Source organism: Oncorhynchus nerka, linkage group LG15 (genome assembly GCF_034236695.1).
Source record: "Oncorhynchus nerka isolate Pitt River linkage group LG15, Oner_Uvic_2.0, whole genome shotgun sequence".
Classification (NCBI taxonomy): domain Eukaryota; kingdom Metazoa; phylum Chordata; class Actinopteri; order Salmoniformes; family Salmonidae; genus Oncorhynchus; species Oncorhynchus nerka.
In genome coordinates this window covers 68,235,059-68,249,934 of record NC_088410.1, presented here as the reverse complement: position 1 = coordinate 68,249,934, position 14,876 = coordinate 68,235,059, and positions in this window count along the sequence as shown.

Below are 14,876 nucleotides of genomic sequence, written 5' to 3'. Positions count from 1 at the left end.
CATCCATACTGAGCTGTCATTGAATGCGGAATCGTGCTTGTTCCCTGCCGTTCCCTTACATGACATTTTTGTCGAGTGTGTCCTCTATTCTGATTATCTTCTGTTGTCGAACACACGTGGGTGTGAAAATACGATTATCTTCTGTTGTCGAACACACGTGGGTGTGAAAATACGATTATCTTCTGTTGTCGAACACACGTGGGTGTGAAAATACGATTATCTTCTGTTGTCGAACACACGTGGGTGTGAAAATACGATTATCTTCTGTTGTCGAACACACGTGGTGTGAAAATACGATTATCTTCTGTTGTCGAACACACGTGGGTGTGAAAATACGATTATCTTCTGTTGTCGAACACACGTGGGTGTGAAAATACGATTATCTTCTGTTGTCGAACACACGTGGGTGTGAAAATACGATTATCTTCTGTTGTCGAACACACGTGGGTGTGAAAATACGATTATCTTCTGTTGTCGAACACACGTGGGTGTGAAAATACGATTATCTTCTGTTGTCGAACACACGTGGGTGTGAAAATACGATTATCTTCTGTTGTCGAACACACGTGGGTGTGAAAATACGATTATCTTCTGTTGTCGAACACACGTGGGTGTGAAAATACGATTATCTTCTGTTGTCGAACACACGTGGGTGTGAAAATACGATTATCTTCTGTTGTCGAACACACGTGGGTGTGAAAATACGATTATCTTCTGTTGTCGAACACACGTGGGTGTGAAAATACGATTATCTTCTGTTGTCGAACACACGTGGGTGTGAAAATACGATTATCTTCTGTTGTCGAACACACGTGGGTGTGAAAATACGATTATCTTCTGTTGTCGAACACACGTGGGTGAAAATACGATTATCTTCTGTTGTCGAACACACGTGGGTGTGAAAATACGATTATCTTCTGTTGTCGAACACACGTGGGTGTGAAAATACGATTATCTTCTGTTGTCGAACACACGTGGGTGTGAAAATACGATTATCTTCTGTTGTCGAACACACGTGGGTGTGAAAATACGATTATCTTCTTCAATCAGGTTCAGCGAATTCTATTAGAGTAAATGCGAAAATGAGTATGACATCTGGGCATATAAAGTATACTAGATTTTCAATATTTCACATTTTATAAAACTACATGTTTTCGCATACTCAAACGGCCTACTATTTAGGATCCAAGTATAGGTATTTGGGTTTAGCTGTCTCTCTTCTGCAACTCATTCCTCTTAAAACCCCCATGCAGTCGTTTTAATAAATCATCACCATATGTCTAATAAATCACTGCATTTGTTTATTTCATGAAAATAACTCCAAATATACTTTTTAATAATGTATTTCCCTGAACCTCCTTTTGCCATTGAAATGCTGTCTGATACAACTGTTAATATATTTAGATTAGATTGTGATGTCATGATCTGGGCCAAAAGCTCTATCCCACATGAACAGGCTGAAATTTCAGGATTTCTTTTCCAAACAGCTATTACACAAAAAGGGCATTGTCATCATTTTCACAATTTCAGTGTTATTTTGTCCTCGTAGTTTGGAAATATCATAACACAGGAAAATCACAACCAATGTTGTGCCCTAACACTCACCAGCTAACAGGTGAAGAAGGAATGATATATGCCAATTAGCAATGAGGGGGATGATTAGGTGGCCATGATGGAATGGGGCCAGATCACAATTAGTGCCATGGGATTTTTAATGATTACAGAGAGTCAGGACACCCGTTTAACCACCCTGCGCAGGGCAATGTCCCTTTTACTGCCCTGGGATCTTAGACCAGAGGGAAGAGTGCCCCCTACTGGCCCTCCAACACCACATCCAGAAGTACGCCATCAGTGAGATGCTGGGTGGTATGCTGCTGCTGGTGGAAGATGCATTATAAAACCAACACCCTTGCTCCTGAGCCTGAACCTGTGGCAAATAATGTTGGTTTTCCTCTTCTCTTTGGTTGTTATTAAATGCCACATAGCATAATCTCCCTTTCAAGTTACAGGTTTCCCATGAGACCACAAAATGATAATAGAATATGATAGAATAGAATAATAACTTATTATTTATCCCCTGAACTACTCAGCACTAAGTGATGGATGAGAGACTGGGCATTTTCTGGTGGGCATCTCTTATCCTACGTTGTTCTCAGAACGCAACCAACTGTGTACATTTATGTTGAGAGCCTTTATCTGTATAAAGTTGCTCTGCATGGGTAAAGCAGTTTGCAAAGTGATAACATATGGATGCCCCCTCCTCTCCATGCTTCCTCCCCTTCATCTCCTCCCTTTTTCCAACCATGCCTGCCTCTTCTTTCTCCTCCCCTTCCCCTAGGCAGGTTGCATGAGCGTGGATGGTGGATGGGAGGTGTGCTTGCCACCAACGCTCTCTTGTGACTCGCCAATCAAAGTGGATATACCTTCTCCTACGAATGCTCCTTTCTTATTTCTCACATGCAGCTGACACGCCCTGCCGTAGGGAAGGCCGGTTCCCAAACGCAACCCCAGAGACAAAAAAAAGGGCAGCCAAACATTGTTCAGATGACAGAGCCATGTTATAGCATCCCATGGTACACTGCGGTAGAAGTGTCACGGTTTTGTAGGACACTCATCCTTCATTGAGAATCTGGTCAACAGTCACCTCCCCATGGTCCAAACCGGTCACCATAGTTCAAGCTGTGAAGTTCCTCTAACACCACAAAATTAGGTTTCATTCAGGCATGAGAATTAATGATTGATCACATTTAAGTTTGTGTAACAGAGCTTCACATGTCCCCACTTGCGAGAATAAAAATAAAGGACTGAATTAACCCATCTGAATGGTCTGCATCTGAGACCCAACAATTAGCCCACCTAATATCTGAGTCATCTCAATGTAATTTGCTGCATCCAGCCAGTAAGATAATGTCAGTGAACATTGGGTTGTATTTGGGTTGCAGTGATTCCTCTGTGCCAGCTGCCCTGGGGACCTGTGGGACTGTTGGCACAGCTGTGCTGCTGCCCTCTCTATTTAGCATGTGACCCACCAGTCCCATACGGTTTAGAGCTGCTTGGGTACCAGCCTTAGTGGTCTACCTTCTCATTCCCAGTGATTCCCACAAATCCTTTCCTTCGTCCTTTCTTTTTTCAATGTATCATCAGTCATTGTCTATCTTTGTAATGTTTTAAGTCATTCTGTCCTGACTTTTTCTTCAGATCTTGCCCTCGTCTTCCCTTTCTCTCTCCCTCTATTTTCATTCTCATCACCCCATTATCATTACCTCCAGTAGAATCTCTCTCCTCTATGTCTCTTGTCTTATAATAGATAGATAGATAGAGGTACTTTGCAATGTAGATTGCAAAGTACCTCTCTCTCCTCTTGTCTTCAGTTCTCTATTTCTCCTGAAATCTCTTTATTTAAAGCCTCTCCTTAGCTGACGTCAGAGCATTCCTCCTGGGATTCAGCCCCACACGTTTCCACCCCTTTCCTGACACAACCATTCACCTTCAGTTGTCTGGATCCTCACATTTTTTTTTCAATCTAAAGTGCTCTCGTTCACTACCAGCCCTATGTTTTTTCTTTTCGTTTTGTGTTCCTCCTCACACACTTCCTCTCACGTGCACCGGCACATTCTGCATCTGCGTCAGCGCATCCCTCCAGTACTTTTCCTTCACTGGAGTCTCATTTATATTCCCCCTCCATCCCTCTCTCCCTCCCTCCTTCCCTCCCTCTCTCACCTTGTGTTGCGTTGTCTGGGTCACTTTCGGCTGAAAAGCTGCAATAAAAGCTGCAGAGAAAAGCTGCAATAAAAGCTGCGTTATATATCCTCTTCTACAAAGACTAAAGTTCTCCCGCAGTCCCATCCTTTGCACTTAGCTACTCACAGAAGAAATAACATAAACAGCCACATATTCATAGTACTATCATGTTCATATGATTCACATGAGTAAAATGAGTACGTGCTATCTTTTCTGAGGAGCACTTACTGAGATGCGAAGACCCTTTTGATCAAAATGATTTAACCACAACAAGAGGAGATGGCAGTGTGCAATCAATACATTGATGTTCGAGGACCCTCAATGATACGAGTAGTAGGTGCTCTTAAGTCACCATTGACAAATTGATACTGTTGTGCATGATAAAAAAAAGGTTGTTTTCAACACACTGAATGACATGGTCATTCATTATGCTGCTGTAGTAGACCTTGTTCCATGTCTGAAAGAACACACAGGTCTCTAACTTCCTGTCTACCCTACTATTTTCCAATTTCTTCTTCTCTCATACATTTCTGTTTCCCAGCCTTTTGGCCAGAGCTCCACTGGTGTTGTGCAGGTGTTCAGACAGGGGAGAAAGTGGTCCGGGTTTTTTGTGTAACGCCATCCTGAATTAGTGCTGGGCTGATGCTACTGTATGTCTGAGTGTGATACAGGCCTATGCAATATGTTATGATAAGCAATTTTTTTTTTTTTTTACCTTTATTTTACTAGGCAAGTCAGTTAAGAACAAATTCTTATTTTCAATGGTGTCCCAGGAACAGTGTGTTAACTGCCTGTTCAGGGGGAGAACGACAGATTTTGTACCTTGTCAGCTCGGGGATTTGAACTTGCAACCTTTCGGTACCTAGTCCAATGCTCTAACCACTAGGCTACCCTGCCGCCCCAATATAAAGCTTGTAGTCCTATATTTCCACAAGGAGTGCTTCAGGAGCTTGAGTGAGAAACAGTAGCCATGCTGCGACAGACAGATGTGTCCGCCAGCGACGATCTTTCATGTATGAGTAATCGTTCAGACGTTACAGCCCATTACACAGAGTGACACTTGCCTGTTACTCTACTGTAATTACACTGGAGATTAGATCATCCATCTGCAGTGTATTCAAATGGTCTATAGGTGTTTTACCAAGGGTATAAAGTTTAAACATCCGACCAACCATCCAATCAATCAATCAATCAATCAAACAACCAATCCAAATCAACATTATTTGATCAAAGTAGTATTTTGAAGCAACCTGTTCAGAACATTTGGGATGCCAGCCATTGTATTTATCAGTTTTATTATCATAAGGCATTGTTTTGATGGAGTTCTGGTATAGGGATATTAGTGCACTATGTAAAGGGAGTGCAGGGAATCTGTCGGTGGGCTAGGGTGCAAGAGGTCAGGGCATGTTTTGACCCTGTCGCCATGGACAGGAATAGAAACTCATTCAATTGTGTTTTTGATCCTCACTGATCCTTATGAGATTTTCTGATGTCTAATTACACAAGTCAGTGTGTGTCACCTTGTTGCAGGTGCTGTCCATAGTGATGTTGTAGCCATATCTGAACAGAGCACATGTGTATGAGCAGATGAAAGAGATAAGTCTATACCAGTAGATTGTTATTTTCATATCTTTCTTGGACTTACAGTGGGGAGAACAAGTATTTGATACACTGCCGATTTTGCAGGTTTTCCTACTTACAAAGCATGTAGAGGTCTGTAATTTTTATCATAGGTACACTTCAACTGTGAGAGACGGAATCTAAAACAAAAATCCAGAAAATCACATTGTATGATTTTTAAGTATTTAATTTGCATTTTATTGCATGACATAAGTATTTGATCACCTACCAACCAGTAAGAATTCCGGCTCTCACAGACCTGTTAGTTTTTCTTTAAGAAGCCCTCCTGTTCTCCACTCATTACCTGTATTAACTGCACCTGTTTGAACTCGTTACCTGTATAAAAGACACCTGTCCACACACTCAATCAAACAGACTCCAGCCTCTCCACAATGGCCAAGACCAGAGAGCTGTGTAAGGACATCAGGGATAAAAATGTAGACCTGCACAAGGCTGGGATGGGCTACAGGACAATAGGCAAGCAGCTTGGTGAGAAGGCAACAACTGTTGGCGCAATTATTAGAAAATGGAAGATGGTCAATCACCCTCGGTCTGGGGCTCCATGCAAGAACTCACCTCGTGGGGCATCAATGGGGCATCAATGATCATGAGGAAGGTGAGGGATCAGCCCAGAACTACAGGACCTGGTCAATGACCTGAAGAGAGCTGGGACCACAGTCTCAAAGAAAACCATTAGTAACACACTACGCCATCATGGATTAAAATCCTGCAGCGCACGCAAGGTCCCCCTGCTCAAGCCAGCGCATGTCCAGGCCCGTCTGAAGTTTGACAATGACCATCTGCATGATCCAGAGGAGGAATGGGAGAAGGTCATGTGGTCTGATGAGACAAAAATAGAGCTTTATGTCTAAACTCCACTCGCCGTGTTTGGAGGAAGAAGAAGGATGAGTACAACCCCAAGAACACCATTCCAACTGTGAAGCATGGAGGTGGAAACATCATTCTTTGGGGTTGCTTTTCTGCAAAGTTGACAGGACGACTGCACCGTATTGAGGTGAGGATGGATGGGGCCATGTATCGCGAGATCTTGGCCAACAATCTCCTTCCCTCAGTAAGAGCATTGAAGATGGGTCGTGGCTGGGTCTTCCAGCATGACAACGACCCGAAACACACAGCCAGGGCAACTAAGGAGAGGCTCCGTAAGAAGCATCTCAAGGTCCTGGAGTGGCCTAGCCAGTCTCCAGACCTGAACCCAATAGAAAATCTTTGAAAGGAGCTGAAAGTCCGTATTGCCCAGCAACAGCCCCAAAACCTGAAGGATCTGGAGAAGGTCTGTATGGCGGAGTGGGCCAAAATCCCTGCTGCAGTGTGTGCAAACCAGGTCAAGAACTACAGGAAACGTATGATCTCTGTAATTGCAAACAAAGGCTTCTGTACCAAAAGTTAAATTCTGCTTTTCTGAGGTATCAAATACTTATGTCATGCAATAAAATGCAAATTAATTACTTAAAAATCATACAATGTGATTTTCTGGATTTTTGTTTTAGATTCCATCTCTCACAATTTAAGTGTACCTATGATACATATTACAGACCTCTACATGCTTTGTAAGTAGGAAAACCTGCAAAATCAGCAGTGTATCAAATACTTGTTCTCCCCACTGTACATGATGGTGCATGACAGAATACCCTCAGTGCTGTCATTTAGGGGAGTAATAGAGCAGTACAGCATAACAATATTTCAAATTCAGTGCATTCAAAATGCATGTAAAGTCATATTGCAAAAAAATGGATGTAACACTGTGAAATATTGATTTGATGCTGTAGTGCTCCTTATTTGACACAGACTTGTTTTGGTTCTGAAAAGGACAGGCCTTAATCCAGCATCATCTTTCAAACATCAGAGTAATAATCAAATGTAGCCTCATGGGTGCCACTGACAGTAAAAACATCCCATAGTTCCAACTCCAGTTAGGTGACATTTCACCTGTAAGTGTTGTGTGCCTCATTTCACCAGTGATCGCTGGCTGCTGTGGTTGCTCCCTTGGAGAATAGTGATTGCCTGGATGACGGGAGGAGATTCAAAACAGGCAAATTTCCCTCTCATACATTCTTTATATAGAGCGTTAAGCCCATATTAACGCTGGGCCGTAGATTGCCATGCAGGGCTTGTCAGGCCATGTGACAGCCTATAGAAGAGCTCCACCAGATGGTCTCCCAGAGAGGGGTTTGTAGAGTCCAGATAGCAACAACACTGTCCTCTCCCTATTTTCTTTACACCATAATCTCTTTAAAACATTCCCATGATGCAGCCAGATATCACACAGCTACTAGGACTATCAATGTGATGTACATGGGAAAACAAATAGACATTTTGTTTATCAGGGCATCAGTGCCAGATTGTATTGCTTGAGGGAAACTGCATGTTCTCTGAGCATTTAATTGGCATTCAATCTCTTCAACAGTGTGACACCACCTGGTATAGAGGTCCTGGATGGCAGGAAGCTTGGCCCCAGTGATGTACTGGGCCGTACGCACTACCCTCTGTAGTGCCTTGCGGTCGGAGACCGAGCAGTTGCCATACCAGGTGGGGATGCAACCCATCAGGATGTTCTCGATGGTACAGCTGTAGAACTTTTTGAGGATCTGAGGCCACATGCCAAATCTTTTCAGGCATTGTCGTGGTCTTTTCACGACTGTCTTGGTATGTTTGGACCATGATAGTTCGTTGGTGATGTGGACACTCAACCTGCTCCCCTACAGACCAGTCGATGAGAATAGGGGCATACTCGGCCCTCCTTTTCCTGTAGTCCACGATCATCTATTTTGTCTTGATCACATTGAGGGAGCTGTTGTTATCCTGGCACCACACTGTCAGGTCTCTGACCTTCTAATTTGTTACTGCACTGAGCAATCTAAATCTGGGCGATCTACATCAGGCAAATTTTTCACAAAACAAGGTCTGTTGGAACAAAATAACTAGCTGGCTAGTCTAACACAATACCCCATAATACCCCACAAATATAATAAGGTTTCTCCAGAGATGTTCGATCCGGTTCAAGTCAGGGATCTAACTGGACCACTCAAGGACATTCAGAGACTTGTCCCGAAGCCACTCCTGCAAATTCTTGGCTGTGTGGTTAGGGTCATTGTCCTGTTGGAAGGTGAGGTCCTGAGGTCCTGAGTGCTCTGAAGCAGGTTTTCATCAAGGATCTCTCTGTACTTTGATCCGTTCATCTTTCCCTCGATCCTGACTAGTCTCCCAGTCCCTGCCGCTGAAAAACATCCCCACAGCATGATGCGTGTCACCACTATGCTTCACCGTAGGGATGGTGCCAGGTTTTCTCAAGACGTGACACTTGGCATTCAGGCCAAAGAGTTAAATCTTGGTTTCATCAGACCAGAAAATCGACCGAGGTCGACCGTTGCATATAATCGATGTGGTGCCTGTTAATTTATCATTGAATCACAGCCTACTTCGCCAAACGGGTGATTTAACAAGCGCATTCGCGCAAAAAGCACTGTCGTTGCACCAATGTGTACCTTAAACATCAATGCCTTTCTTAAAATCAATACACAAGTATATATTTTTAAACCTGCATATTTAGTTAATATTGCCTGATAACATGACTTTCTTTAACTAGGAAAATTGTGTCACTTCTCTTGCGTTCTGTGCAAGCAGAGTCAGGGTATATGCAGCAGTTTAGGCCGCCTGGCTCGTTGCAAACGACATAACATTGAAGGTTGTGCAATGTAACAGGAATATTTAGACTAATGGATGCCACCCCTACGGTTCCGTATTTCACTGAAAGAATAAACGTCTTGTTTTCGAGATGATAGTTTCCGGATTCGACCATATTAATATTTATGTGTGTAATTATGTTATAACTAAGTCTATGATTTGATAGAGCAGTCTGACTGAGCGGTGGTAGGCAGCATCAGGCTCGTAAGCATTCATTCAAACAGCACTTTCATGCGTTTTGCCAGCAGCTCTTCGTTGTGCGTCAAGCATTGCGCTGTTCATGACTTCAAGCCTATCAACTCCCGAGATTAGGCTCGTGTAACCATGTGAAATGGCTAGCTAGTTAGCGGGATGTGCGCTAATAGCGTGTCAAACGTCACTCGCTCTGAGACTTGGAGTAGTTATTCCCCTTGCTCTGCATGGGTAACGCTGCTTCGAGGGTGGCTGTTGTCGTTGTGTTCCTGGTTCGAGCCCAAGGAGGAGCGAGGAGAGGGACAGAAGCTATACTGTTACACTGGCAATACCAAAGTGCCTATAAGAACATCCAATAGTCAAAGGTTGATGAAATACAAATGGTAGAGAGAAATAGTCCTATAATTCCTATAACAACTACAACCTAAAACTTCTTACCTGGGAATTGTGAAGACTCATGTTAAAAGGAACCACCAGCTTTCATATGTTCTCATGTTCTGAGCAAGGAACTTAAACGTTAGCTTTCTTACATGGCACATATTGCACTTTTACTTTCTTCTCCAACACTTTGTTTTACCATTATTTATACCAAATTGAACATGTTTCATTATTTATTTGAGGCAATATTGATTTTATTGATGTATTATATTAAGTTAAAATAAGTGTTCATTCAGTATTGTTGTAATTGTCATTATTACAAATAAATGTAGAAAATCGGCCGATTAATCGGCAGTGGCTTTCTTTGGCCCTCCAACAATCGGTATCGGCATTGAAAAATCATAATCGGTCGACCTCTAACTCCAATACCTTGACTTTGTTGTCCTTAAGCCATTTTGCCACAACTTTGGAAGTGTGCTTGGGGTCATTGTCCATTTGGAAGATCCATTTGCGACCAAGCTTTAACTTCCTGACTGGTGTCTTGAGATGTTGCTTCAATATATCCACATAATTTTACTTCCTCATGACGCCATCTATTTTGTGAAGTGCACCAGTCCCTCCTGCAGCAAAGCACCCCCACAACATGATGCTGCCACCCCCGTGCTTCACGGTTGGGATGGTGTTCTTCGGCTTGCAAGCCTCCCCCTTTTTCCTCCAAACATAACGATGGTCATTATGGCCAAACAGTTCTATTATTGTTTCATCAGACCAGAGGACATTTCCCCAAAAAGTATGATCTTTGTCCCCATGTGCAGTTGCAAACCGTAGTCTGGCTTTTTTTTATGGCGGTTCTGGAGCAGTGGCTTCTTCCTTGCTGAGCGGCCTTTCAGGTTATGTCGATATAGGACTCGTTTTACTGTGGACATAGATATTTTTGTACCTGTTTCCTCCAGCATCTTCACAAGATCCTTTGCTCTTGTTCTGGGATGGATTTGTACTTTTTGCACCAAAGTACGTTCATCTCTAGGAGACAGAACGCGTCTCCTTCCTAAGCGGTACCACGGCTGCATGGTCCCATAGTGTTTATACTTGCATACTATTGTTTGTACAGACGAATGTGGTACCTTCAGGCGTTTGAAAATTGCTCTCAAGGATGAATCAGACTTGTGGAGGTCTACCATTTATGGAGGTCTAGGCTGATTTATTTTGATTTTCCCATGATGTCAAGCAAAGAGTCACTGAGTTTGAAGGTAGGACCTGAAATACATCCACAGGTACACCTCCAATTGACTCAAATTATGTAATTTAGCCTATCAGAAGCTTCTAAACCCATGACATAATTTTCTGGAATTTTCCAAGCTGTTTAAAGGCACAGTCAACATAGTGTATGTAAACTTCTGACTCACTGGAATTGTGATACAGTGAGTTCTAAGTGAAATAATCTGTCTGTAAACAATTGTTGGGAAAATGACTTGTGTCATGCACAAAGTTGATGTCCTAACTGACTTGCCAAAACTATAGTTTGTTAACAAGAAATTTGTGGAGTGGTTGAAAAACAAGTTTTAATGACTCCAACCTACAGTATGTGTATGTAAACTTCTGACTTCAACTGTATGTGTGTGTAAACTACCGACTTCAACTGTAAGTGTTTCAGCATCTGCGCCTCTGCAAACTTAATAATGGTACTAATGGAGACCGCTTAAAATCACACTCTCCCCCCTCACCCCACCCCACTACAGACAATTATAATCTGGACCATCAAAAATAATTAATCCTCTAGAGAAATGTTATTCAAGTTCAGGGTCGCAACCCCCTTTTTTAAATGAAGAGTACAGACTATTTTATGGGACAATATACATATACGTTATTAAGAACATTATAGAGAAAGAAAATGGAAAAATACAATAAAATAATGCTTCATTATCACACACCGGATAGCTGCTGTGAAATGTGTTGTTTTACAGGGTCAGCCATAGTAGTACGGTGCCCCTGGAGCATATTAGGGTTAAGTGCCTTGCTCAATGGCACATTGGCAGATTTTTCAGCTTGTCGGCTCGGGTATTCAAACCGGCGACCTTTCGATTACTGGCCCAACAATAACCGCTAGGCTACCTGCCGCCCATGTATTGATATGTAAGTATGGGTTATCTTAGAGAGATGCAAATGTAATGAATTTAAGGTTATTTGTTGAGGTGAAAATCCAAATATACCGATTTTATTGTTGTGTCATTAGATATGGGTTGGGATAAAAATTTGGGCGAAAGAAATTGGGTCCCCTCTGAAAAATGTTGAATTCCACTGCTCTAGAATGTATGAGGAACTGTACAGGTGGTAGAGTTCCTAGGTTACAACACTCCATGTAGGACTAATGTGACAGAAAATAGTGATGACCATGAGCCTACCTGTCCAGGGCAAAGACTGCATTTCCCAGAACTCAAATCAGTTGAAGTAGAGTACAAGACACACATTTGTTACCTATAAGAAATCATTTATTTAACCCTAAAACACCGGTCATGTCTAATTGTTAAAATACTCTGATTTTATTTTATTTGCTGAAGAAATTATCAATAGGATGCTTATCGACAGCGTTTTGACCAACAGTAATCCTCTTTGATTTGGGATCTTACTAGAGGAAAGCAAATTCATTGCATTCCAGTCAGCCTGTTTTACAAGAGGCCTGTGCTCATTCATACTGTAGGGGAGAATGGGGTAAATTGACTATTTTCTTCTAACAAAGACATCCACATATATTTCAGTATGTTGTGTATCCCTGGAAATAATCTAAATTCATGTCAACACAACAGTTTTGACAACATAGCTTGTCCCAAAAAAAGTGGTCTTCTGGCACAACTTACCCCAGGTATGGGTAAATTGAGCATAGGGACAGAGTAAATTGATGCACCTTGAGGTAAGTGGGTGATGGTGTCCTGTGACATTGGGTGATGGCGCTGGAAGTTCAAAGTTTAATTCATGGAATGGGAGTGTGGTATATTTTACATCTTAAATGTATGCCTGCATTCAGACATAAATCTCTCTGTTCAATATGACTTACCCATCCAAATATGTCCCCTTTTTTCCTTTACACATCCAACAGAATAATACAATTTCTGAGTGCATGATATTCTGTTTCACTGGCATATAGCATGTTCTATGGATGGTCTTAAACTGCAGCAATTTATGTCTGAGATTATATGAACATGACTGGGCATTCTAACATAGAGTGACTTTTTCCACATGTTGATATGTTACTGTTACCTTATTCTAAAATGGATTAAATTGTTTTTTCCCCCTTCATCAATCTACACACAATGCCCCAGAATGATAAAGCAAAAACAGGTTTTTAATAATTTTTGCTAATATATATATTCTAATGGAAATATCACATTTACATAAGTATTCAGACCCTTTATTCAGTACTTTGTTGGAGCACCTTTGGCAGCGATTACAGCCTCAAGTTTTATTGGGTATGACGCTACAAGCTTGGCACACCTGCATTTGGGGAGTTTTTCCCATTCTTCTCTGCAGATCCTCTCAAGCTCTGGCAGGTTGGATGGGGAGCATTGCTGCACAGCTATTTTCAGGTCTCTCCAGAGAAGTTTGATCAGGTTTAAGTCCTAGATCTAGCTGGGCCACTCAAGGACATTCAGAGACTTGTCCCGAAGCCACTCCTGCGTTGCCTTGGCTGTGTGCTTAGGGTTGTTGTCCTGTTGGACCCAGTCTGAGGTTATGAAAGCTCTGGAGCAGGTTTTCATCAATGATCTCTCTGTATTTTGATCTGTTCATCTTTGCCTTAATCCTGACTAGTCTCTCAGTCCCTGACACTGAAAAACATCCCCACAGCATGATTCTGCCACCATCATGCTTCACTGTAGGGATGGTGCCAGGTTTCCTCCAGACGTGACACTTGGCATTCAGGCCAAAGAGTTCAATATTTGTTTCATTAGAACAGAGAATCTTGTTTCTCATGCTCTGAGAGTGTTTAGGTGCCTTTTGGCAAACTCCAAGCGGGCTGTCATGTACCTTTTACTGAGGAGGGGCTTCCGTCTGGCTGCTCTACCATAAATGCCTGATTGGTGGAGTGCTACAGAGATGGTTGTCCTTCTGGAAAGTTATTTAATCTCCACAGAGAATCTCTAGAGCTCTGTCAGGGTGACCATCAGGTTCTTGTTCACCTCCCTGACCATGGTCCTTCTCCCCCAATTGCTCAGTTTGTCTGGCCAGCCAGCTCTAGGAAGAGTCTTGGTGGTTCCAAACTTCTTCCATTTAAGAATGATGGAGGCCACTGTGTTTTTGGGGCTTTAATTCTGTGGAAATGTTTTCGTACCCTTCCCCAGATCTGTGCCTCGACACAATCATGTTTCGGCGCTCTATAGACAATTCCTTCAACCTCGTGGTTTGACCTTATATAGACGGGTGTGTGCCTTTCCAAATCATGTCCAATCAATTGAATTTACAACAGGTGGACTCCAATCAAGTTGTAGAAACATCTCAAGGATGATCAATGGAAACAGTATGCACATGAGCTCAATTTCGAGTCTCATAGCAAAGGGTCTGAATACTTATGTAAATAAGGTGTTTCTGTTTTTTAGATTGAATAAATTAGCAAACATTTCTAAAACCTGTTTTTGCTTGGTCATTATGGGGTATGGTATGTAGATTGCTGAAGATTTTTATTAATTTAATCAATTTTAGAATAAGACTGTAACGTAACAAAATGTGGAAAAAGTCAAGGGGTTTGGATACTTTCTGAAGGCACTTTATCTGTATCCATTCATCCTCGTCAATAGCGTCTCCCAGGTCTTCCTCAAATGTTTGTTTTACGTGTTTTGTGTCATTGGGAAAAGCCTCTATCAACCCTTGATACAGTTTGGAAATCAACTTTGAAGGTTTGCCAGACTGCCTTAAAAAACATCTGGCTTGTCCTGTGTTTGCTGGACAAAGAGAATAAAGTGTTGTAGCTGCATAAATTCACCTCACCTCTGTCACAGACTGGTCTTCCCTAGCTGCCTGACCCTGTTGAGACCCCTGTCACCATCTGATCCTCCTAAAATTAGGCATGACAAAGAATGACCTTGGTGTACATTTATACACTATATTATCCAAGAATCGAATCAATGGTTCAATAATTGAAATGACCAGTATTCCCAGATCCTAGACCGTAGCTTTAAACTTAAGCTGCTGTCCTGTAGCTACTGTAGGTCTACCCATCAATTCAAGATGGAACTTTGCATCATTCACTGAAT